Source organism: Martes martes (assembly GCF_963455335.1).
Source record: "Martes martes genome assembly, chromosome: 8".
In the NCBI taxonomy this organism is placed as follows: Eukaryota; Metazoa; Chordata; class Mammalia; order Carnivora; family Mustelidae; genus Martes; species Martes martes.
In genome coordinates this window covers 70,026,370-70,049,153 of record NC_137895.1, presented here as the reverse complement: position 1 = coordinate 70,049,153, position 22,784 = coordinate 70,026,370, and the positions used below count along the sequence as shown (strand labels likewise).

General features: G+C 33.3%; 1 protein-coding gene across 6 annotated transcripts in view; it reads right to left on the bottom strand.

Moving 5' to 3' along the window:
• Positions 1–22,784, bottom strand: part of SOX5 (SRY-box transcription factor 5) — a 977,646-nt gene that overhangs the window by 371,629 nt on the left and 583,233 nt on the right. Inside the window, exon 1 of one of the 6 annotated variants that reach the window (XM_080810709.1) lies at positions 20,579–20,662. The exons of the other annotated variants lie outside the window; for them this stretch is intronic. The gene's annotated coding sequence lies outside the window, so the exon portion shown is untranslated. Of the gene's footprint in view, positions 1–20,578; positions 20,663–22,784 lie in introns of those variants that run through there. 6 annotated transcript variants of the gene reach the window in all.

Below are 22,784 nucleotides of genomic sequence, written 5' to 3'. Positions count from 1 at the left end.
GGACAATTTCCTCTTGGGCTCCCACTCTTCTCAGAGAGAAATCACTCTATAAACCGGCTAGTGTGTTCCTCCTTAAAAAAGGACCAAAGCAATCTTTGTTTTCACCCCTTTCTAGTATACCTCCTCCTGAATCCCACCCAACGTGTTGGTTGCCAACACAGCTTCCTGCTCAGTCCTGATAGAAAGAAAGAACGGAAGGAAGAAAGAGAGGAACAAGAACAAAAGGTCTAATGCCATGTTGCCACTGATGATCAATATTTCACTGAGAATATAAAAATATTACTAAGATTCTTCAAAAGATACTGTTTTCAAAATTCTACCCACACACAGTGCTTATATTTTTTTCCCTTTGGATTTAGAATTAACATCCCACAAAATAAACCCAGGGTTTTGTGTCAAGAAAAATATCTCTGTTTGTATGATTACAAAGAGAACAGGAAATCTGCCTGCATTCATGGGTCACTTGTGCCTTACATATATTTCTATGATTTATTACATTTAGCTTCATGTGCATAGTTGAAGTTCAAACTTCAGGATATTACAGAGAAAATGAGAACTTAGAGATAAATGATAATTTCCACAACACTCATATGTATCATGTGTCATATAGATCCTACATTAAAAAGGTGTAAGTTCAACTGCCATTAAATCTATATTGCTTGAAATTTTAACCCAATTCAACAAGCATTTCTTGAGTGTTGATATTGTGCCTGGTATAAGGAAATAAAGATGAATGATTCTTAGTGGATATGCTCATGATCTAGTGACATCACAATCCAGTGAGACGATATAACCATGGGAAACACGGTAAGAAGAGGTGGAAAGAAGTTCCAATGGAAATCATGGAGGGAGTACTTGACTCTCTCAGTGAGCAGGATTCAAAAGGCAGACAACACCTCAAGGGAAACTTCAAGGGTGAGGTTATGCTGAAGGGGGATGGGGGAAGCCCAGAACTGAAAGAAGTACGGAGTGATAAAGAGGAGCTAGAGACAAGGGAAAGAAATGAGAATCAATAGACTTAGTAGCTAGACAAATGGCATGGTAAACGGAAGGTCTGATTTTAAGGTTTGTTTATTCAACAAACATCTCTTAAATACCAAGACTATGTTTAACACTGGAACATGAGGATGTTGCAGACTTATAAATTATTAAATTAAGAAGTGCCATGACCAAAAGATACATTAACATAAAGCCCATCATCCAATCCCTGCACCAAACACAAATATCAAAGCTTTTCCATTGCCTACAGAATAACAGCCAATCCTGCAGTTCAGGGCCCTCTCTAACCTGTCCTCCTCTTACCTGTTTTATAACCTGTATGGCAGTCCCACAAGATTCTTGCCACATCCAAGCTTGAGCATGATTATATGGTTTGGCATGCCAACGCTCAATCATTCAATCCTATGCCAGGTGCTCCAAGAGCCTACACAACCTGAAGGACCCAGTTCAAAACCAGCATCTTTGGATAATCTTCTTTCATCTCCATGGATCAAATGCCTTTTTCCCTCCTTTGAGCTCTCCAAGATTCTGTGTGTATCTACTACAGTTATTGTATTACATAGTCCTGTGATGTTTACATGAACTTTTCTACTGTTCAAATGAAGGCTGTTGAGGGAAGATATTTTTTGCCCCAAATGTTGCCTTAAAAAGTTCTGCATTTAGTACCTATTCAATGAATATTTACTGAACTGTACCAAGGTAAACCATTTAGGTATGTTTATAATTTTTTAATGACCTTAAAAAAGTTTAGGAAGGTAACAGAAGTATGAAAAACCTGATATGAAACTAACGTCAGAGATAAAGCCACATGAAGCATTGTTTCCTTCATACGAGACATTATTATGGGGCCACTACTCCCTTAGCCTGTGCAACCATTGTGGCAAGACTTTCCTATTTTTTTTTTTTACCCAGAATCTAAACACCAAAAAATTATACAGGGAGGCATGCTGAATAAAATATTTGAAGCTAAATTTATAATTCTTATATAATTTGACAAATTAAGATGAAATTTTAGTGAAACACCAAAAATGCTGAGGCAATTACTCCATGATGAGTAAAAATGATACACATTTAAACCAGGTGCAATGGAGAAATATTATAACATTTTTAAGATCTATAACTTGTATTCTATTGGTATCCTATCCTTCCACTTGTTATAGTCCTTAGAAAATAAAGTAGTATTTGCTAAAATATTAAGTACAAGGGAAAGAAAGTTCAAAAAAACATGTATCAAGGAGGGACACCTGGGTGGCTCAGTGGGTTAAAGCCTCTGCCTTTGGCTCAGGTCTTGATCCCAGGATCCCTGGGATCAAGCCCCCTGGGATCAAGCCCCACATCTAGGCTCTCTGCTCAGCACGGAGCCTGCTTCCCTTCCTCTCTCTCTGCCTGCCTCTCTGCCTACCTGTGATCTCTGTCTGTCAAATAAATAAATAAAATCTTAAAAAAAAAAAAAACATGAATCAAGGAATTCACAGATTGAATATAGCAGGGAGATCTTCTAGATACTCATATTATTACTATTAACTTCAGGTTACCTAATAATTGATAGCTCAACATGGTCAACATTGTCAACCAAACAAAAGCTTTTTTAAGCTTTATATAGCTTAAATCCACATAGTTTAATTTCTTTTACTCTTGTATCATGAGCAAATTAAATAAAAAATCCAAGTCATGGTTATTTTTCATGTATCATGCCAATAAATTAATCACAGATTATTGCAAATACATTATCATGAATTTTTGCAGTTATCATCGCTATATACTGTTCTCATAATATCCACAAACCATAGTTATGACCTCATACATTAGCACAATATTTTGGCTCTCTATTACAGGTTAAATTTCTCTCACATACCGAAAATGCATACAACGCCTTGATAATTCTATGTGTGTTGTATTTGAGTTGATTTACTGAACAGAAATATTAGTGGAGAACAAGTGGTACACTGGTGATTTTTAGCATCTCCTTAATATCCAAATTATAGTAAAGTGGTTCATAGTTGGTCCTTGACATCATTTTCTGTAATAGTCCACTCATATAAAAAAGAGAAACTTCATGTGAAATTTAAGAAAATAATTGGAAATTTAATGATAGGTGCCAGAAAAAGTATTTTTGAAATAAAAATTTTGAAAACCCCATCTCAAGATCCAATTAAATCTGAAGATGAATAATAAATGTAAATGGTGAATAACAATTTGTATGTAGGAAACGGATTACAATGCTGTTTTAAAATTTTGAACAGTTTATAACCACAATACAGTGTTTCAAGGTGAATATTTAACACCATAAATGATCTCACCAAAATGTATCTGTTTGATACAAAATTTTTTTAGTAAGTAATGGAAAATTTATTTGTTTACCCTAATTTTCCTATAAATAAATGCATCTCAGAAAGAAACCGACACATGTTATATTTGTAGATGTTACTCTGACAATATTATATATAATATTTTATTTCATTTAATACAGCAATCTATGCTTAAGCATGATAATTAAATATCTCACTAGGAAGTATAACATGGCACCAAACAATTCAAATGGACGCAGGCTATCAACAACCATCACAGTCATACCGGTTACAGCTGCTGCATATCAGTCTTACAGGCTACTCATGAGGACACTGGCTCAGGAAGGGTAAACCACATGCCAGAGTTTTCTATATCCATAATCGAGGTGTTACTTCCACAACACTAGGAAGACTTGCTATTTAAACTAATAACTAACTCATACTTCCTTACTGTAATATTTTTCTGTTACTGGCTTTGGGTGAGTCAAGAGTGGTACACCCTCATATTCTAGATTCTCTTTACATAGGCATTCTCAGTATTGTATTCAGTAAATGGGAATTTTAAGAAAGTTTCTCTCATCAAACAAATTAAGAAAAAGCTACATTAAATGAGTTTTCATTCTTTTTCTATACTGAAGGACTTGTCAGAGCATGTAACATATGCATCGGGAAGAGAGAAAAAAATAGTATGATGTGTTTTTTAGACAAGGAATCACATACATGGGAAAAGCAAATATTATAGAGATACAGAATCTTAATTCATAGGTTTAATTTACTTGTAACCAATGTTTCAATGAAGATGACTAAACTTATGGATTATGTTTAGTATACTCAAAATTCAATGTTTTTTTCTATAGCACTTTGTTTCTTTGCTTTAAAGCATTACCATATCCATTGTATCCTATCAAAAGAAGCATCAGTTTGATGATCAATACAAGTGATTTTTTTCTTTTTGATCATACTCAAGAATGTGTGGGTAAGGTTGCCCATGAGTTCTGTTTATCGAAGTACAACTTTGAAAAACCTGGATGAAAAAGTTCACCAACTTCAGGAGAGAGCAAGATGCCAAGAAATCTATTTCAAAAGGACTTGAAATAGATCTGCATTATTTAATGGGATAAAGAACTTCCTGGTGCATGCCAGAAAGAACCCCATGATTCTTATCTATTATCTTCAGTACCAAAATGAAAAAGAAACAAAGACTCTATTTAATATAAATAAACACCAAATTAGAAAAATCATAGTTAATTTTAAGACCTGATTTTAAAAACTAAACATTCCTGGATTTGTTTTCCTAAAAGGACTGTAGTCTGGTCTACATATATCAGTTTTATCAAAAAGTCTTATAAATTAGCAGAGTCCCTTCTCACTGCCCCCAACCATTTTAGTAACTATTCAAATGCACCTAAAATAAGCTCCAAAAGCTCTTTGGGGGAGGATCTTGGTTCTATGATAACGTCTATGTGTGAAGGCAAGTAGGGTTATCCTTTCCACTGGAAGCATATCACTTCTGTGAAGAATTCATGGTATTTTAATAAAGGCACTCCCTCTTATTTTTCATCACTTTCTCTATTTGTCTCCAAGTTGGCACCTCTCTCTTCTCTTTTTCTCCAGCTCTCTCAGTCTCACTCTTGCTCATTCTCTTTCATCCTCATTTCATATACATACATATACACATACATACATACATACATACAAGCAGGGTACAAGACCCCAGATCTGAGACCGTATACTCTTCATAATACTTTATTAAAATGACGATGATCACTACAAATAGTTCTTTCAATTTTCCCCTTTCATCTCTCAAGCTATGTAAGACTTAAAAAATCACTCTCCATTATTGTTTAATGACAAGTTATATTGTCTATATTTTGTTCCAAAGGGGGAATAAAAAACTATGATGTAAAAAATCTATCTCTGACAGATGTGCAAAATAGTACTTCTGTCTGATTTCATTTGGTCTTTGAGAACTATCGGTAGTCTGCATTAAGTGGCTTATACTTTAAGATTTCATGAGTAAAACCAAACTCTATTTACATCATTTTAAGTGTGTTATTATCATGCAGTCTATAAAACATAGGGATCCCCACAAACTCACAAAGCAGCTCACCTTGAAATTCATCAAGAGTATCTCTAAAAGGGTATCATGTTTTCTTGAACCCAAAAGATGTGTCCATTAGATGGCTGTGAAATGACTCCAAATTTGTAATAGGAGCATCGAGGAGCCGCTGGAGAGGACGGAACCAGGGCACCTAACAGTCATGGAGCTCCCCAGTGAAAACCCGTTGGGCAAATGAGGAGGGACACGGTGTTGCAGCATGACTCCCACGAGAAACAGGTAACAAAACCTGAAGGGAAACCAAATCAGTCCCCTAAAATACTGAGTGAAAGCCAAGAAGTCTGAGTAGAGCCAGGCACCAGGAAAAACACAGGACCTGCCTGAGTCCAAGCAACCAAGAAAACTGCGATCTCAGAGACTCATTATCTTTTAGCAGAAGACCCTTTCAAGGCAGAAATGTGAATTATCCTTTCCATCCATAATGGAGCTCAGAATTTGTGTGTGGCCAAAGAATTGTATGGGCATTGACAAGTCACACTTTAACTGAAATAGAACTCTATACTGTTAGAGCCCAGCTAACTGACATTGGAAAGATGTGCAAAACTTTTTACCTTTAATAATCTTATTAGACATCTGAATTTCTAAGCCTTTAAATAATGCTTTTATGCATTTTAATTCTTTTAGTTAAAAAATTGGTATAGAAAAATATAAATTTATTTATTATAAGATAATACAGTTTTCCCTGATTTTTAAATATTCATTCCCTAGGCAAAACAGTCATTTACAAATAAGGAAATTAATGTTGGCTGCCATTGGGCAGAGACAGCATTTTCACTTGCCTGACTTTTAATAGAAAAAAAAAAAATTGTAGTTGTCTTTCTGGCGATAATCTTTAAGCATCCTAGCTCTAATAGCTAATAAAGTAGCAAGGAAGAGCTAATAAGTTAAAAAAAAAAAATCGAGCAATCAAAAGGAAATGATCTATTATATAGGTGTCTTAATTTCTATTACCCACTACTATGTTAAAATTGTCAATTCATAATCAGTGACCTGTCTTACTAATTGATGCAAATAAATATGATTATTATAATAGTTGCCAAATAGAAATTATGATAAATTAATCAGCTTTTCTTTATCTGTCCTTTGTCTGAAAAACAAATTATAAATAGAAAAAGTGAGCATTAAAAATGGAGTAGTATTCAAACAGGTACTATAGAAACAATCAGCAGAGAATTTGATATTATCCTACAGACAGCAGCTCCTTAGGTAACATTGACCCATTTCCCCCTAAATATGAATTACCCTCCCATTAAAATATGTAAAACCAATAAACTAATATAAAATCCTATAAAAATCTCACAAAACTTTGTTACAGTGTGGAAATAAGCAGTTATATTAGACTATAATATAAAGGAAAAAACAACAAAAAAATCAAAACAAAACTATTAGCTTAGAAACTGCTAAAAAGTTAATGCTGCTCCTTTATCCACTACCCTTATTTTTTTTTCCCATAATATACTGTTTAAATTCTGCATTGTGAGCTGAGTAATATTAGACTGCCAATTAAATTCAGGGGTCTTCAAAGTCTGAGTCAAAGTTCACACATCATGGGACCGGCCATTTGACAAAAAATATCCAATACAGAATAGTGAAATTAAGACCACTGTAAAAAAAAAAAAAAGAGAGAGAGAGAAAAGAAAACAAAACAAAAAACACCTCTTAAGAACACGAATTCCAACTGGTTATAAATAAGGTCTCTACAGAGAATATAATTAAATGGCACATGTCGGAATAAGTAAAATATGTACTTGTAAAACAATTTTTAATTTTTATTAACATATAGGTTTTCACCTGAGGATATCTAATACCTTTTGAAAACAATTTTTAGAACTGCTATTTTTTGAACCCTAACATAACATGACAGCTTTTACTGAATCAACAGAAAATGTTATATTTAGAAATTTTGCAGTTAAAAAAAAAAGCATTGAAGTTTATCAGATTCCATCAATGAGCAGGATAATAACAACTTAACAGTTTCACCAAATTAAATCATTCTTTAGTGTTTTCATTTAATAAAAAGGCACAATCAACAGGCTGTTCAAAACCAGAACTTCCCTACAATTTCTCCACTCATCCTCATTCTGACCACACAACGTCTCTTTTCAATTCAAACCATGCATTCTGAGCTCCCTTTCTCACCCCTCACAAACCTTAGTGGAATGAAGGGCATTAAAAGTAAGTAAACAACCAATAAATGTAACTATGTTACTGAGTCATGTGGGGAGGAGGGCAACATGCAGAGAAAATGGCTAAGTTGTTCACATTGGTAAAGCAGACTTTGTTCCATAAACTTTCCAAGAACACTGGTAGAATGCTTCATTTTTAATTCATTCAATCCCACTTAAAATTTACCTGACTCCAGAAATTGGACTGGGTTATTTTTTGCTCTCACAAAATGCCATTTTTATTAACACATCAAGAAAAAATATAGGTATGTTCAGCTTGATATTCTGACTTAACATTTTGAAGATCAAACTCATGAAAACACAAAAGAAAGCTCTGTTAACCACTTACAGGGGCAGGGGGATGAAAGCTGAAGAAACTTTGCAACATAGAGTCATGGCACATTTACATGTAAGAAATAAATTCAGGCACTTTCTGCCCTTCCATTGATCATACCGTTGATAATAGGACTTTATATAAACTGAATCCTCTCTGATAATATGGCCAGCATTCACTGGGTACATAAAATGTCAAAAGGCAGTTCTGAGTTTTCCATAAAGCATCTCTTTTAGTCCCCAGAACAACCTTATGAGAGGTCTGTACTATCCTTTCCCCACTTCACAAATGAAGAAACTGAGGCAAGCACAGAGAAGTGAAACAGCTTACCCAAGGGAACCTATCTTGCATCCCACTGAACCAGGCTGGTAAATTAGGCAATCTTAATCTAGACTCCATACTCATGACCCATATGACTGTTAGGTCTGGAAAATTCTGCCATGTTCATCTTCAATTTTCACCCCTCCTAAAACGAACTCTAACACAGACTAGAATTAAGCCCACCTTGTGTTCTCCCATAACACTCTGTACTTACTTCTCCACTTATATTTTCCTTTATTTATTGCAATTGCTTCCTTAATGTCTGTCTCCCACAGACTGTAAGCTTGATGATGGCAAGAGCCATATGTGTCTTGTTCATTATTAAATTTCTAGAAGGTAGCACTTTCTAGTATATACAGAGTATTCAATAAATGCTTCATGAAGGAAAGCACAAATATTTTTAAATTGCTTTAAAAAATCTGTTCTCTTGTGCAATTCAAAAATTTCCATTAGTAATTGCAAATATTGACAATTTTACTACCAACAATAATATCTAATGTGTTCAGTGTTTACTATCCTAAGTCCGGTTCTAAGTAATTTATTTATATTCAATTTCTCAACAGTAATTGTAGCCACTGTTTCTTTCTTTCTTTCTTTTTTCCTTTCTTTCTCAGAAGAGAAAAATGAACTTCAGAGAGGTTAAGAACCTAGGTCCATATCACACAGCTAGTGAAATAAAGTCAGGATCTAAACACATGCATCTAGAATCTATGCTATACACTACCTTGAAATAAGGGCAAGTCTCAAACTGCTAAATTCTCACTTTAAAGAGATCTGAAAATGTTGGCAACAAAAAAAGATCTCCATTCTATGAACTTTTTTTAAAAAAAAATTTTAACCTATCTTTATTAAAGTATAGTGGTAGAGTTAAAACAAAAAAGAATAGCCTGTATTTGCCTCTACTTTTCTCAAGCTTTCTTAGAATCTTTAAAAATATTACTTCCTTTACTTTTAAAAAGATTACTTTTAAAAAGATGAGAACGGTGAATGAAGAATAAGAAAAAGAGTTGAGTTTGTTTTGACATCTAGCATTTTTCATAAAGAGTAACATTGTAGTTTTAAGTATGAATTCCAATCTAACAAAATATACAGTGCTACACTATTACATAGACATTGTAATCAATATTTTTAGGTTATTACCTGCAAAAAATTTAGTATTTATGTCCAACTGCAGAGTAGACTTTATGGAATAATTGTAGCGGTTTCTCTATTCTCTCAACTACTAGTACCAAATAGCTTTGTGCATGACAAATCATATGGCTCAGAGAACTTCCTGATCACAGATTAGATCTATTAAAAATCTAAGCCAGTTAAAAAGAAATCTCCATGAATTTGGTACACCAAAATTTGAACTCGATAGGTATCCACTTCTGACAAATCCAATTATAATCTTAAGTGATTTTAAAAAGGACAATGTTCTAATAACTGCCTTAAATCTGTATCTAATCTGAATTTAATCATGAGGATGCAATCAGACAAATTCAATATTGTGAGATACTATGTGAGACAAATGGCCAGGACTCTTAAAAAATGTTGATGTCAATGTCAAGACAAAAAGATGGAAGGGTACTATTTACAATGAAGGGAGACCTAGAGAGATATGACAAGTAAACGCAATACCTAATGCTTGACTTGATCCCGATTTTAAAGAGGAAAAAAAAAAAAAAACTACAAAAGGTATTACCGGGACCATTAGGAAATGTGGATATGGACTATATCAAATAATAATGCTGTATTAATATTACATTCTTGGATGTGCTAATGTTACTGTAGTTATGTTGGAGAATGTCGTCGTTCTTAGAAGTGTTAGCCTGCAACGTGCTTGTAAATGAATCAGAAAAGAAAAAAAAAAAAAAAGTAAAAGCCTAAAATTAATAAATAACAAAACCTGGTGAACAGTTTAAGTATATGAATGTTCATTGTACTCCTCTTTCCACTTTTCTATAGATCCAGATACTTTTTAATAAAAAAAGAAAAAGAAACATTCATCACTTCCTCCTGTTCTTTTAATAATACTGATGTGTACCTTTATCTTGCTGAACAAGTGATTTACATAGTAAGTATTCACTAAATATTTCTCAATGAACAAATCAAGATGGGAATGTTTTTGTGTCTACATCACTTTAAATGCAGATGTGTAGAGATGATTAAATAAGTCATAAGGAAAGCATATAAAATCTTCTGCTAATTTAACTCATTTAGTCAATCTGGGATGACTTTTAAAGTTAATAAACCCAGAGGACCCAGTGAGATGCTGTATTGTTTGAGATCTGCAAAACAACACATTTATCAAAGTGAACAATTAATAAGAGACAGTCTTAACATGCTTCAGATGAAGATGACCCCCACTGCGTTGTACTATACCAAAGTCTAAGGTCTCAATGGGATGATTTTCGGGTCCTCGAGCAGATCCAAAAGTGTTTCCTGAGGAAAATTCTTGCTTTGTCTCTATGACCTCCTAAACCTAGAGTCAATTTAAGGACAGAAGTGGGAGTGCCCTCAATCTAGGCAAGAATACAACTCAGTCAAGAACTGATTGTTCCTTATCTCTTAGCAACCGTCTGGATGTAACAACTGTTATTTAAAGGAGATAGTTTAAGGGACATGTTAGCCTTTTCTTAGATCTCTGCCAATATCCTTTCACCAGGAAATCTACATACCTGGCAAACATTAGTTTAGCTACTTATAGAAATGCCTTCCTTCACTAAGTTAGTTATCATTCAATATTCTTTCTCTTATCTGGCTGTACTAAAAATGGCAATGTAAAGAATGCCTTATGAATCTTCTACAATACTTCTATCGAAGACAACTTAAGGAATCATAAAACCAATAACTCTTTCACATCAGGGTCCCCCAAAACAACTGTGATTACTGATAAAATGGTAGGTGTTTTGTGTTGTTGTTTTGTGGGGTTTGTTTAGTTGTTGTTGGGTTTGTTTTGTTGTTGTTGTTGTTGTTGTTTGGGCCAGAAAATGATAATCATTAACCTTATTATGACTGTCAGGTTACAAAGAGTATTAACCAATGTTTTAGAAAGAATTATCTTCCCTTATTTTAACTACTTGTTTATGTGCACACATACATTAATGTGTATATGATGTACAAATATAGATATATAATTTTATAATACATGTATGTATCTTTATATAACAAATATATGTATTACACATGTATAATATTAAAAAAAAGCTAAGGGATTCCATGACAGAAATATTTTCCTTTAAATATTTTTAATCCTTTTAGGAAGTACTTGAAGTTCTAATAAATCCTGTACAAACCACTGGCTTCAATATTATTTATTAAGTACTTGATATTTACATATCAACTTATAGACCAATGTTATTTGCCATGTGAAATATTCTTTGAATTCTATCTATATTATTAAAATCGGCTCAAGGTTAGTTTCTTATGTAAGTAGTGAAGTGACCTAAGAGATGGGAATTATTATATCCCCATTTCACAGATAAAGAAATTAAGACATGGAAAGTTTATGTAACTTGCAAAACTGACACAGCTAATAAGTAGCTGAGTTGTAGAATATATTTAAACAGTCTGACTCCAAAGCCTACCCATAGTTATATGTTTTCTCCCTAGTACGGTATTAAGAAATCAAAGCATCCACCAGAAGCCTCAGCCATATCTATATATGGAAAAGCACTTACAAGATCAAGACCTAAAACACAGATTTAATATAGGTTTAATTCAAACCTACATTAGCATACACTATTTTAATAGTAAAATTGAGAAATCTAGTAGAATAAAACCACAAGGTTCAATCTTCGTTCCCAAATGCCTTATTGTTCCCAGGAATCTGCAGTCTTTTTACAGTCACATTCTTTTACCATACCTGCTTGAATTTTCTACTCAAAATTACCAATACCCTTGCCCGCTACCCTATAAAAGCAGTATGTTCTGACAACAAGTGAGATCGAGGATGCACATCCTATTAATTATTAATATCATTTTTACCAATTCATCACAAGGTTTTCCATATTAATTTCACCACTGAAGATGTGAACAGTGACATATTTAAAAATTACTTTATTGTAACAAGGCATCCTATCCATTAAGATAGCAAAACTAATCAGATAAACTTTCTGAGCAGAGCTACTGCCTGTCCATAAAGATATTATTTCCATAAGAAGTCTACTGTGAAGGACTCAATAAAGAGACATTTGAGAAATTTTACATAGTTACACTTCTCAAAGGAAATTCCATCTATAATGTGCACTGGAAATTGGTATCTCTCAAAAACAGTCTCAAGAAGCCTTTAGTAAGAAACCCTTTATATAACTGTCCATGTGTCTGGATATCCCCTGTCTAGCGCATTGCCCTGTGCCTTGTATGAATGAATTCATTCAGATTGGAGAAATTAGAAGTCTGGACCACAACCATTGTATACTATTTATTTACAGTGTCTGATTTTTTAGTAATATTTATTCATCAACGAAAATAATGCTGGTATTACATAGTAGGTATTTGAAATACATTTGTTGAATGAATGGATAAATTTCTGCAACTTAAAAAACAGATTATAAAGTTCTGGAAGCACTTTATTATCTAGATCAATACTACAGTTTGATGGCTAAGAGGGAGTTCTTTGGAGCTGGACTGTTGGGATTTGTATCCCAGCTCTGCCACTTGTTACCTGGGAAGTTAGGCAACTCTCTTTCTTTCATTTTCTTCGTTTGTGAAATAGGGATAACAAATGAGATTTCTGTGAGGCTAAGGCTGGCACAGAATAAGTACATACTGAATGTCAGTGCTATCTTTATATCTATCTCTATTAGTATATCTCTATATGTATAGAGAAAGAGCTTGGATCACATCTTGTGGGTCAATTTTAGAAACTGTGTGTAGTATCAGCTGGGATGCAAAAGGGGAAGGTATTCCCACCCAACCACAAACTTCTTTAAACCCAGTGCTGAAATGACAAATATACATGGTGGCATTTCAAAAAGTAAATATAATTGTCCTTTTAAACATATAATCTCTAAAATAACCTATACAATCCTTAAGCAAACATCTCTTCTATTCTAATTCCATGGAAATTTGAAGAAACTGACAGAATTCATTGGATAAATGATATAAAGATCTGTGTAAGTCAGTGTTACTACCAAGGTTTTTTTAAAAAGTGATACAACTTCACCTTCTTACAGAAGGAAGCTAAAAAGGGAAGATGGTTAATAAAAACTTAACTCTTTCTGATTCATTACTACCCTACTGAGCTGTAACTACTAGAATCCAGATAGAGATAGAAGTTTTAATTTTCCTCCCTCCATGGAAAGGAATAAAACAGTGCCATCCAATAGAAATAAAATGTGAGCCACAAATAAGAGCCATGCATGTAATTTGAAATTTTCCAATTGCCATGTTAAAAAAGTGAAAAGAAACAGGTGAAAATAACTTTAACAACATATTGTATTTAAGTCTGTATAGCAAAATGTTGTTATTTCAATATATAATCAATATTTTTTTCAACACAATATCAATACTAAAAAAATATCTTAGCAAGATGTTTTGCATCCTTTCAGACTAAGTCTTCAAAATCCACTGTTTTTTATACTTACGGCAAATCTCAGTTGAAACTAGCCACATTTCAAGTGCCTAAGTGTAATGTGGCTAGGAGCTACCATATTGGAAAGCACAAATATACAAGGATTCTGAGAGCTTTTCTTTATACTTTTTCCTAAATTACATACTTCTTCCTCAAAAACTAAAAAAGCAATATATCTTTGCCAATTGATACAACCTAGACAAATGAACATTCTAAAAGTTTAATTTTCCTGATATTTAAAAATGCAAAATCTACTTCAGCTAAGGAAAATAACATAGGTCAAATGACTTAGTCAAAATATATTTTTGGCTTATCATGTGTTAAGTAACAGTTTATAATAGCTCTTACCAACTACTCCATAAATTTAAAAGCTTCTAGTATTTAATACCTGCCAATATTCTTTTATTGAGGACTTCTCCCATACCTTTAAGGTAACTGAAATGGGTCAAATAATTAGATTTTGCCTATAATTTACTATCTATAGCACAATTTTCCCTTACTGAACTAGTGATGAAACAGCATTGGTCTGATTTAATACTATAAATTCAGAACAAATGGGAAAGCATTAAATTCAGAAGTGCTTCTGGACCATTAACTTCCATGCTGATTTGACATGCACCATAGTATTCAGGCAACAGACTCAGGAATATAACCTATTCCTAAAGCAAACAGTATTTTATCTCATAACCATCTGGGGTTCTCGTCCTAAGGGCGACTTGTGTAGTGTTGTCTGGTATATTTTAATATCCTGAGGTGTGGAACTAAGACCTACTTTATTAACGAAACCCATTTTGCTAGGAAAAGAAGACTGACATAGAAGAGATTATAGAGGGAACAAAATTTTGGCTGAGGCCCTTGTTTTCATTATTTAGCTAAAGAAAATCATGGGTTATATATGCTTTCAAAACCCTACGGTTTTTCTAAGGTACCAATAAAAGTGATACCATTCATAACATGGACAGTGGTCTCTTTCATATATTGCCTATAGTCGCAAACTTAAGTGCCAAGCAGATGGTTGAAATCTGTTTTGTGTAAAACGTGTGCTTTTTTTTCCCCCAACTGTGTTCTTTGTATTCATATTCAGCCTAGGTTTTAGCCATCAAAACACTGGCACTATGTCGATCATTAGCAGCATTTTAGACAACTGGCAACTAAGGTATTCACTGTTCTCCACAAAATGTTCAGCTAATATTTCCCAGATGTATAATTAAGGCAAAAGATCATCTTCTTAAATTGGTATCAGCACTTTGGATGGCTTCTGGCTTTCAACAGATTATATCAGTGGAAAACAATTTATATCAAAAATAAAGGCTCTGTTTCTTGGATGTTTTTGTTTGCTTGTTATACAGCTGCCCATAAAAAGAAATCTATAAATTTTCCCAAGCTTCACCCAGAATATAAGAAATAGGTAGCTAATGCAAAACTCCTCATGTTGCTTTCACCATGAAAATCTATGATGCACTCTATTGGTATAGATAACTTTCTTCAAGTTATTTAGTATTTTCCTATTTTCAAAATATTTGTACAAACAATGCTTTACAAAGCAAGTGACCCTTTTTATCTTAATAAAAAAAATCTTTTTTGTATTTTTTATATAAAATGATTTTATATAAAATGATTCATTTTTATGACAATACACAAATAAATGAGTTTTAATTTGCATAGTTTAAAATACAGGAATATGTTAGGAAATTAATTATTTTAATACTTGGTATACTGACACTTGCAAAAACAGCATTTAATGTATCATATTTCTTATATATTAAAGGGGAAGGGATGTAGTTTTAGGATATTTCATTATTAGCAGTAAGCAGAGGAAGCTATGCTATGTTGCTGCTACAGAGATACAAGTTACCTGGGAACAATAATGATAAGTGCATTTAAGATAATTATAGTTGTAGCTACAATGAAATTTAAAAAATAAGTCAATGAATTTCTCATAGGCATTATTTCATATGCTAACATGTATGTTATCAAACAAAAATAATTTTTTTCAAAGTCTGAATTCAGTGGCTTGCATTCAGAGATAATCCAAATATTTTTATAAATTTTCATAAGTTTAAAATGACTCACAAGAATTAGGGGATAAATAATTTTATACTCATTTTAAAGCTCATTTTATAAATGCATGGCTGAAACCCAAAGAATTAAAAGACTTATACATTACAAAGTTTTAATTCTTGATTTAGAAACTGTAGGAACATATGCCAACTTTGTATATCACTAAATGCTATATTATAAAATATATTAGCAGTAAGTTGCTCAACTGGATGATTTCCAGATTTTCTTTCTTATTTAACAGTAGGATATTTGCACATTTCCCTTTGGTCCTAGTTCTAAATGTAGTTCTGGTGTAGCAAGGTCCTTTTCTGTTTGTTTTGTTTTGTTTACAACCTTTATATCTGTACCAAGAGAATAGGAGAATAACACCCATTCTTTATTCTTAAATTAAAGTAGCAGGAATAGAAATTTTAAAAATTCTGTATCTGAATTATTAAGCAAATAATGAATTTTAACTAATAGCCAATTCCTATGTTATCCTAAATGTATGAATCTATATTTAAAACTTACAACTAATCTGTACAAGGACTTTGTCATACCATAGCCATATTTTCAAAGTACATATAATACAGAAAGTCCTTGGATACGGAGTCACAGATTATGTTGCTGATGGTATAACTACACTTTTCTTTTTTTTTTTTCAAACACTGTGTTAAAAAAAAAAAAAAAAGCAAGCAATCTGCCGAATGTAACATATTAACAATACGTGAAGCTTGCCCTTTCAGATAATATAGCTTTTTAAGTGCATCTTTCATTGTTTATTCCTCTACTTCTTGCTTTAGGGTTTAACATTTATTTTCCTAAAATTGCCAGCCAGCAACTATTCCATATAAGGTTGGTTGACATGATCCTAACAATTGACTAATTTATTTCGGGAACCACCTAAAGTCTTTCTTTGGGCTACCTGTTTATAGTCTTAGTTAATCTTACCACTTTCCTGCCCAGTGTTTTATTTATTCATGTAAAGACATACTGTCCATAGCCCCAGGGTTGTCCTGATGCTCTACTTTCTAGCCTTTTCTCTCTTTTTTTCTTTTATCTTATTCTTATAAATACGTCAAGCTCTTTGACCTAAAATGTCACTCTCATGCTTTTCATATTGCCCCATAGTTCCCTTTTCAATAGTCCATATATAATTTATTTTTCATGGTATTCCTAATAGTTGAGGATGGTGATCTGAGGCACCTGAGAGTTTCAACCACATAAAACATGAATCCTCTCTTTTGAACCATCAGCTTCAAAATAGTTCATAGCAAATCTGAGAACTTAATCCTGAATAAGAATTATAGCTAGTTCTTAGATTTAAAACTCCTAAAATATACTATGGCTACTTGTTCCTGCACAATACCACTAGACAGACAGGTAAACTGAGAAGTGATTTCCCCCATGGAAGGGCTGGGAATATAAAATACTCTGGCTCCCAACAGTTGCATAAATGTAAGAATTCTGACCACTAGAGTAAGGAGCTAGGGATCTTTCAAATGGAGTCCAAGGTAATAAAATTTCAAAGGTCAAAGATCTTAGAAATTACCCAGCATATCTTCACATTTTACAGATGCATCCCCTAAGACACAAAACTTCTTCTTAGTCTATAGGGGAGAACTAGAACTTGAGATGTTATACCCAGCTAATAATACTCTCCATATATTTTGCTTAGGAAAAAAAAAAATCAGTGAAGATACTGATAAATATAAATGCTTACCAAAAAGAGAGGAAATTGTTCCATGTCTTAGAAGAAATACACCCAAAGCCCTCAAAATATTTTCATTTGTTATGTACGCCTTAGGCCTCTAACACTCAACTTCCTCGTCTCTACCCCAAATCTCAAATATCCCCCAATTTTATTCAAGCATATCTTGAGCTACCAAACTTTTTGAATTCAAATTGTTCCTTCAATATGCATGACAATACCACCTTCAGATTTCTCAAGCTGGAATACTATTATATATATTCTTCACAGAAGTCTTAGAGACTCCCAATTATCTTTTAGTTTACTTATAAAAGTCTATATATTCTGCTCCTTCACTTTGATTCTTTAAATTGCTATCAGGATCTTTTGGATATGCTTTCTTTCTCTAAAATAATACTTTTAAATTGTTAAATATTCCTAAATTGTTTTTAGGTCAAATTATTTGACCATTTTATTTTTCCAGTAATGTTAATTTTTTAGAAAAAATTATACCACCATATTTATATCCCATAATCCTTAGTGCTCTAAAAATAATAACTTTTCCTCTATTTTCTATATTCTAGCTATGTTTAGGGCTAGAGGGAAATAGAAGTTCTTGCCTCAGAAATAGCATTCATTGTTATCTTTGTTTTTCTACTCCTAGGTGTTGTTTGATTAATGGTACTTGGAATATTACATAAAAGTTTTCTTCACATCCTGCTGATATGATGGGAGAGATGACAATCTGAATCTGATATTGTATATTCACTTATCACTCATTCAAGGTCAAAACTGAATTAATAAATGAATCAGAAATTGAATAGTTTGATCACCAGCTCATTCCTTTCTCTACTAAAGAATATGAACACTATATATTATTCTAACAAATCTTCAACATAGATCTCTTATAAGTGCAGATGAAAAAGAAGCAAAGAAATAGCACTGTTAATGTTGTGTGACATATTCCTGCAAACTCTTTTCAAACATATGATGAAACTCAATAGCAAATAAGGGGTGGGGGGGGTGAAACAAAGAGACATCAGGAAAAGAGTAAAAATAAAGTCTTTGGACTTTGTAAATTATTGCCCAACAAACTCTGGGCCCAGGTAAATAACCCAAAGAAATAATTGTAGGCAAACAAGTTAGACCTTAACTCCAGAATTGGAATAAAATGTTTTAGAACTTTGTCAAGCAGCCTATAGTAACTGTGAGTGAAAAAGTACAGCATAAATACAGCATTATTTTTCTCATTTTGTGTTCTCATGTAAAGGCTATTTCTCATTTTCAGTGTTTGTGCTTCTTTTTCATTACAATGTTCTTTTATTAGATAAATGCAAAATTGTTGGAAATGACAACTCAACAGATCATATGTGAAAGTTCTACAACCAGTTTCCAAACTACCCCCTTGGTATCTTGATCTTAATTAATATGAAAACAAAACAAAATCAGTAATAAAGTAAATCACTGACTACATTTTGAAATAAATTTTGATTAAAAATGTACCAACCAAACACGATTTGGGTTTGTGTCTTCTTTTACTCCTAGATTTAAAAAATATATCAAACAAGCCAAGCAGATTAACCCTTTCCCTTCTTTTCTCAGTAGTGTTCCTGAAGCCCTTAAGGAGAGAACACTCATTTATAAAACTGCAGCTCAGCATCCCAATTGATCTCTCTTCAACTGCCAGTATAGAAACCTTATAAGGTCTTGAGCGTGTTTTTTTTGAGGGGGGGGAGCTCCACAGTGAATTTCATTTCTTCATATTACACCTATTCTCAGTCCATCTGATTCTCAGGTTTCAATGTGACAGAAATGACTGGGATAGGTAGGGGAGAGGCACATGCGCATAGAACATAATCAAGCTCTATGCGTCTCCACAATGAGAAATATTAAAAACAAAGCTACTAATACATTTTTAAGAAAGATCATATTTTCTGTTTCTCAACATTTTCTTTTCTAAAAAACACATTCTTTCAAAGATGTGAAGAGCAGAAATAGAACGCTGTTACATATGAAAGTTTCAATGGATTTGCTGCCAGCAGCTTTTCTTTATAGTGTTCCTCTTACCTACAGTATGTGTTGGCACTGGCAGGTAGCCCTAATTCGTTAGTAGCCAAATTATTTTTGTCCCTGAAGTACGAGAAATCTCCATAGCACATGAATGAGACATGGTTTACTAGTTTACACACATTTTTATAACTCCAAGAAACCAAAACTCATTCACAAATGCTTTCATTTCAGCAAAGAGAAGGGCTACAGAATTCCAGAGATACCTACTTGGAACTCCTGGTCCCCATGCTCCATGCGAAAATGAAGAGGGGGAAAAAAATCTTTTTAGCTTTACCAAAAACTACTTTGGTCCTTAATGCAAGAAAAACAAATAGCTTTCTGTTCACCACACTCCACATTTCAATAAAGTCAAAATATTTCAGTATAAGACATTAAGAAAAAAATGTCATTTAGTAATAAATCTAAATGTCTCCAGATAAAAATTCATCATGACAGCAGAGCAGGTTTAGATAATGTGGTTCACAACAACTAGCATCTTCATACTGCGTGATCCCAGCCAGATACATACTGCTACACCATCTTCACTAAGTTATAGAGAAAATAGGAAGAAACAATAAGCAACATTTAGAAATAAACATACAACACAAGTGATGATTCAGCGATGGGGGGGACTAAAAAACAAAACAAAACAAAACCCCAAAAACAAACAACAAAAAAACCCAACCCTGAATTCTAAGGCGAGACAAAAGTAAATGTATTAACACCAAAGACCAAGTAACTGAAATGTTACTTAGATAAAAGAAAGGAGAGATTTAAAATACAATGAGACGAGTTCAGGTTTGAATTGATTAAAGGTTCAACACTGACTTCAAATGCCTATGAACATCTACAAGCTTTTGTTTTTAATTTTCCTTCTGTCATGTTCTATGGGTAAAAGTCCTTAAACTACCTTGTAATAGATTAATTACTTTCAAGCTGGGTGACAAAAGGGCATAATGACCGGAAAATGATACAAAAGAAACAGAAAAAGCATGTTAACAAGTTTATCAACAAACCTGGGTAATTCTCATGAAGTGCAGATTAAGGTTCAGTGGTTCCAAACTGGCAGCATTCAAGTTGGGTTCATATTTGGGTTTTTTGTTTTGTTTGTTTTTTTAAACCACCTGTCCTAAAACGACATTGTTTATGCTAATTATCTTTGTTTATGCCACAATTCTGTTTGTTTACCACATTCTTTTAAAATACCATATCCCTATAAACAGTTCTCACCAGAATTCTTCTAAATCTTGTTTCGGTCTGGTCCTTCTCGGCAGCCCACTGAGCCGAATGCAGCTCTACAATGAAGGCGCAAGAGCTGGGAACAACTTTGAGTCTCTGACTCCTCAGGCTGGCAAAGGCAGGGAGTACTGCTGAGGTTTTACTCTCAGCCTCCAAGGGAAAAGGATACTGAATGTGTAGAAATGCAACACCCCCCTATTGGACAAGCAGAACCATACGCCACAGGATCTCCAGAGGAGATGTATGAACTCTCAACTAGTAAGTGAAGAGAAGAACAGATAGCGCGAAAGGAAAGGAAACGCAGTTTCCAAACTGCAGGAGAAAACACAGAAATCAGAACGAATGCAAGGTCTTCTCCTGAACCATTATCAGCTCCTGGTTAAAATGAAAGAATATGAAGCATTCTCTTAAAGGGTCCCAAGTAAACACTATTCACTGAAGCTAAATACTAACAGCCCTTCATTTTTTTCTTCTCTAGCAATATCATTTGGTCATGCTCACCCATACAGCATTCAAGTTTTAAATTTAATATAAATGACGATGCTATCAATCAATGAAAAGGAAAGGACAGAATGAATGACGTAAGGAAGAATTTTCTGTGTTTTTGTCCATTTCTTGCTCAACAGAATTTTTCCATTAAAAGGACGATGTTTCATATTTTGGTTAAATCTTTGAACATCTTTTTATCTGACTGCTATCATCTGAGTCAGACACCTGACATTAAACTGTATGTGAGTTAGTACAAGAGAGATATCCAGATTGGTTTATTTCCCATGCTGTTAGTTAACTTCATGGAACTTATAAATGAATAACAAATTATGGGAGAAAACAAAAATCCATCCTTTATGCTAATTTTTTAACCTATAAAAAGAAGAGAGATGTTCAATCTACATAATACACATCTGCGTTATACATACACTCATTAGGTGTTTGGAGAATTGATAGTGGAAAGAACAGACAATAAAGATCAGACTTTATCCAGGAACGTAATTTTGCTTTTTAAATGCATTATGAATATAATCCATTTGAAACAGCTTCCAATTCTATGGAGGAATCATGTGCTAAAGCATTAGAGTTGGTCTTATTATTTGCCTCTCAGGTATGATGCACACACAGATTTCAGTTAAAAGCTCCCTAAGAACAGGTAAATATGTTATCCTGTTATCAAGTGCTTATTATATTTGAGAAACATAAGAAAACACATCAACATGTGAAGTAATCATAATATTCACACATTTCTCTATCTGTCAACCTGCTAAGCACTGAGCAGTACACAGTGCCACCTGACATTTAACCCTTAATTGTTCTTCGTAATCAGGCAGGTCTCCTGTTAAGTCCTTGGGACAGGATTCAACTATGAGGGAAGTCTAGCGTGTCTAGTTCTTCAGGCAAGCTGTATTCTAAACTAATATCTTAGCCAAATTAGCTTGCAAATTATTGAGATAGTAATTAAAATCTATAATCAGTAGTAGGCACCTTTTCCTCTACAAAGTAGCAGTAGATAAAAATAAATAAAATGAGCAAAGGCATATATCAGGACGTCCTAAAAATACAATATCAAACTTAAGAGGTTTTACAGTTGTGATAAGGTGACAGATGTGAAAAGATAACTTTTCTTTGATTCACACCTGGAAGTTTCCTGCTAACTTGAATGTACTTATCACTCATGAAGTTTCTAACATGCTGAATAAATCTCTCTGGGTAATAAATATTTTATTATTATGGCCAAACTTTAGTACCGCTAATGTCAGAGATAGTCTTACAGCCCACTAATAGTTATTTTTCATGGTAATTATACAAATTAGCTTTTCACAGTACCTGATTTATATTTGTCTCTTCAGAAAAAACAAAAACAAAAACAAAAACAAAAAAAAAAAAACACGACTTAAAATTTTCCTAATGTCAAGAAAATGTATTTCTCAAGCCAGTGTGACCATAGATAAATTTGAGGGGAATATAAAGTAAGTAAGTTAGATTTTTATT